This window comes from Vulpes lagopus, chromosome 6, assembly GCF_018345385.1.
Source record: "Vulpes lagopus strain Blue_001 chromosome 6, ASM1834538v1, whole genome shotgun sequence".
In the NCBI taxonomy this organism is placed as follows: domain Eukaryota; kingdom Metazoa; phylum Chordata; class Mammalia; order Carnivora; family Canidae; genus Vulpes; species Vulpes lagopus.
In genome coordinates, this window is record NC_054829.1 from 86,774,736 (window position 1) to 86,779,747 (window position 5,012).

Genomic DNA, 5,012 nt, shown 5'->3' on the forward strand with positions numbered 1-5,012 from the left:
AGCAGCATGCATCTGCTTGACATCTGTATTTTGTAATCCATCAACATAGATTATCTCCCTGATTTTTAAAAATTTTAATTCCTCTTAGCAGGATTTCATAATTTTTAGCAAAGAAGTTTTCTTTTTACGAAGTTCTTTTTAAGAAGTTTTAAATATTACTTTTATTTCTACTATTTTTAAGTGAAAAAAAGACCCCAATTTAAAAAATATTTTTCTTAATAAATGAAGTGAAAATATAAAGATTATTTTTCTTTAGTATTCTTTTAATTAATCATTTCAGTAACATGTAGACTTGCCAAATCAACCATATAATTCCTTCTTCATTCTTGTTATCAATATATTATCTGAAAACTAAGGTAATAGAAAATATTCAGTTGGTGAATAAATAAAATAATGAATGAAAATGATTTGAATATATATATATTGAATATATATATGTTCCTATAAATAATTTATAAAGAAAATACAAGATTCCAAGGAATGGATTAAAGACTTAAATGTAAGACCTGAAGTCACTTGTCTTTAATCCATTCCAAGTTCATTTTTGTGAGTGGTGTGAGATAGGGGTCCAGTTTCTTTTTTTTTTTTCTTTTGTGGATATATAGTTTCCCAACACTATTGAAGAAGCTATCCTTCCTCCATTGTGTGTTCTTGGAGATTTTGTTGAAAATCAGTTTACTGTATATGTGTGGGTTTATTCCTGGGCTGTCTATTCTATTTCACGGATTTGTGTGTTTGTTTTTATGCTAATGCCATGCAGTTTTTATTACTATAGCTTTGTAATATAATTTGAACTCAGGAAGCATAATATCTTTAGTTTTGTTCTTTCTGAAAGTGATTGCTTTGGCTATTAGGGGTCTTTTGTGGTTCCATACAAATTTTAGAATTATTTGTTCTATTTCTGTGAAAACTCCATTAGAATTTGATAGGGATTGCACTGAATCTGTAGGTTTCTTTAAGTAGTATTGACACTTAACAATATCAATTCTTCTAATCCATAAGCACAGAATATTTTTCCATTTATTTGTGTCTTCCTCAGTTTTTCATCAGTTTCTTATACTTTTCAATGTTTAGATCTTTTATCTCCTTGATTAAATTTATTCCCAAGTATTTTATTCTTTATGATGCTATTGCAAATGGTATACTTTGTCTGATATTAATACAGTTATTCCAGCATTCTTATAATTATTGTGTCATGGTATATAGTTTTTCTATACTTTCATTTTTTAACTTACCCATATCTATGTATCTTGAAAACAACATATACTTGGATCTTCTTCTTTTTTAATTGGTTGTCTTGTACTTTTACACTTAACATAATTATTGATTTGGTTAGGTTTAAGTCTACTATTGGTTTTCCATTTTTCCCATCTATTCTTTTTCTTATTCCATCTTTTCATGTCTCCTTTTAAATTAAGTATTTTTCAGTATTACATAATAACTCCTCTTTTGGCTTATTATCTCATTGTTCTATTTTTTTAGTGATTCCTTTTAGTGGTCACAATATACATCTTTAACCTATCATAGTATATACCTTGAATTAATAGTATAACATTTCACATATAATATAAAAACCATATATAAATATACTTCCATTTACCTTCCCTTTGTGCTATTCATCATGTGTCTTCTACATATTATAAATTCCACAACACATTGTTACTTTTTCTTCAAATAGTCAACTGCTTTTTAAAGAAATTAAGTAGAAAAATATTGACTGTTCTTTATTCACTTATATTTGAGTTTTCCCCTTTAACCTGAATAAGTTCACTTAACATTTCTTGTAGCAAAAGAAGATCTTTCAGATATCTAAAAGATATTTTGGGGTTTAAGTTTTGAAGAAAATTTTGCTTGATTTTAATTCTAAATTCACAGTTTATTTCCTAGCATTTTAAAATTGTCATTCCACACCAGAAGTCATAGGTGCATTATCTGAAGCATTTCTTTGTTTATAGCCCAGCCACCAGTATTAAGTCAATATAGTGAAAATGAAAAGGTTGGCATTTTGAAGATGGCTCTAAAGTGCATGGAAGCAGTGTGAAGGAACCTTTGTGTAACTTTTGGCAGGAATCAGTGTTAGCAAGACCTCAACTAACTGGGCACTGGCTGGCTGGCTGGCTAGTAGTGAGCTAGAAGGGACGTCTCTATTGTTAAGTAAACATAAAGTGGTTTTCTCTTCCCTAAGTGGTAGGACTGTGCATAGCAGTAGCCACAGTTTTGGAAAGATGAAGCAAGAGCAAAGCAAAAAGATCTCTTTGGTTCTAGAAAATCTCCTGAAAAAGAGGAAGGCTTATCAGACCCTCAAAGCCATTCAAACAAAGCAGGCACTTTTAAACAAGAAGGAGCCAAAGAAAGGAAAAGAACTCAAGTTTCAGCAACTGTAAAGGTTCCTAAGTGATTCCTGGAAGCAACAACATGACAGGGCCCAACTCAGACAACTAGAAAGAAGTGAAACCTCATGGCTAGGAAGTGCCAGATAAACATTTCTTGGTCTTTACTGTATACACCCAAAGTATTAATGGGATGAGTTTACTAGTGCAGAGGACCACTGCAAGGTTAGCCTAAAGATTTTTCAGTGGTGTCTTTGTCAAAGTTACTCCCCAGACCATAAAAATACTGTGTATATTGGAATCTTATATTATCTGAGGATTTCCAAATCTGAAGTCTGTCTGGGAACTCATCTTGAAACATGGACAAAGCAAGATCAAGAACAAAATCATCCTTTTGACAGACAACACAGTGATTGAGAAGCACCTAGAGAAGTATGGTGTTATGTGCTGGAAGACCTCATTCATGAAATTGCCTTTCTGGGGAAGAATTTCCAGGCAATTTCTGAGTTCTCAATGCCTTTCCATCTCTCATGCTACCAAGAAGAGAGTGGGCCTTCTCAAAGAGGTGGGCTTACTTGGCTATGGAGGTGAATGCACCAATCAACTCATTTGGCTGCTGAACTAAACTGAGAACTCTGAAAGCACAGTGCAGTGGAGGCATGTGTTTTGTCTTTTGGAATTGTTATCCAGTATCTTCAGAAAAGATTATTTTCTGCTGTATCTTCAGAAACTAGATAGAAGGGTCAGGAAAAAGATGATGATGTTTCTGGTGGCACTTCTCATTACAGCCCAGTTCCAATGAAAAGTTCCAGTGTGTTTTCCATATTGTCTGCCACTACCGCCTCTGAAATCAGCAGAGGACTCATGCTATGGAGGAGGGAGTCCTGCTATGTCATATCTTCTATCCTGGGGTTTAGTGTTGGTGAATGAATACCCAAGCATGAATACAAGACAGTAGAGGACCAAGACCAGGGACATACTTGAACCTGGGGGTTCCTTGGGTCTTGTTTTGGAAGGAACTTGAAATACAATTACAAAGAGGAGCACAAAATAGTGCTCAGTTGTCTCTGCTATAAGTCTATTGTTCTAACTTTTTTCAGTGATGGCTTTATGGGTTCTCAGGCTTGGCTGGCTCCTAAGTGTATCTGGTGGCTTCCTTATCCTAGCCCATACTTGGATCAGTTCCTTTTTCTAGCTCAGGATTTTAATCTTGGGTCTATGGGAAGGGAAGGATCCTTTTCCCAGGAAAAAGCATACACTCAAATTTTTACTTGGAAGTTATATGTTTATAGACTCTTCTCTTTTTTTTTAAGATTTATTTATGATAGACAGAGAGAGAGAGACAGGAGGAGGGAGAAGCAGGCTCCATGCAGGGAGCCCGATGTGGGACTCGATCCCAGGTCTCCAGGATGGCGCCCTGGGCCAAAGGCAGGTGCCAAACCGCCGAGCCACTCAGGGATTCCCTGTTTATAGACTCTTCTTAGGAACCTATGCATCTTATGTGAGGAAGTCCTGCACTATCAGGAGTGGTCCCCTGAGTCCTGACCTTGTTAGTCTCCTGTGGTTCTATGTCTGTGGAAGACCAAAGTTTACCAAGATTGTTCTTTCCTTGGAGTCAATTGAGTGTTTCCTATTAGGAACACAGTGTTTGATTCCCAATTCCCCTAATCATCTAACTAAGGAAAATACCCACCATGCATTCCTGCTGGGTTTTAAGATGGGATTTTCTTGGTTTAGCATGGATGAAGTTAGTACTATTAGGTCTTTTAGGCCCCAAATAGGTTTAATTGGACTCTCCTTGCATAGCCTAGACTCCAAAAGTATTTCCCTCTACCCTTCTGATAATGATATACTAGACTAACACTAGAGTTCCTGGGAACATGAGACCTAAAAAGGGGATGTGATCCTGCCTGTGTTATTATCAGGTGGATGATGATACATGGGCCTTTTTAGGTGGGCCTTCCTCTGCTCCTGTCACTTTGTTGCCTCAACTGCCATCTGAGTAGCTGGTGAGGGTATGCCAGGCATAAAAGACTTGAAAATATACTTAACCAGTGTGTCCCTTGGTCCCGTAAGCTTTGCTGCACTTTTGGCTCATGTGGCCCTCAAACGAAGCCTTGAGGTTGAGTTAGAAGTATAACAATGCTTTAAAATGTACCAGCTTATGGGGTAATTAAGTTGGTTGGCTCAAGAGTTAACTTGCCAGGAATAGATGTTAGAGCTTATTCCTATACTTTAAAACACTGTGAAATCTCTTTAAAATGATGTACAGAAAAAGAGCAGCTGTAAATGTGAAAGCCTAGAGTTTCTATCCCAGATCTGTTTCATACTAAATACAAGAATAATGTTTCCATTCTTGCCCACAAATTGGGGCTAATATAGTCCAGCATGTGTGCCTCACTCATATAATTGTTCAAGGGTTTTAAGCAAAATAATAGTTTTAAACTTAGAATTCTATGTAAATAAATAAGAGGTTATGAAATTAAAAAAACTGTCATTCCATTGTTTTCTGATTTACATTTTTCTGATGAGAATCCAGTGGATGTTCCATTGTTCCTTTCCTGTATGTAGTATGTCTTTTTCTTATGTATGTTTTGAGATTTTTATTTTTAATTTGGTTTAAAGCAATTATACCCAGATGTGGTTTTCTTTGTGTTTATCTTGCTGTGGTTCATTCCTCCA

The 5,012-nt window shown here is 35.5% G+C and overlaps 1 pseudogene; it reads left to right on the top strand.

Annotated features, from left to right (window-relative positions):
- Positions 1 to 2,225: 2,225 nt before the first annotated feature.
- On the top strand, positions 2,226 to 2,955 carry LOC121492820 (annotated as a pseudogene).
- Positions 2,956 to 5,012: the final 2,057 nt, after the last annotated feature.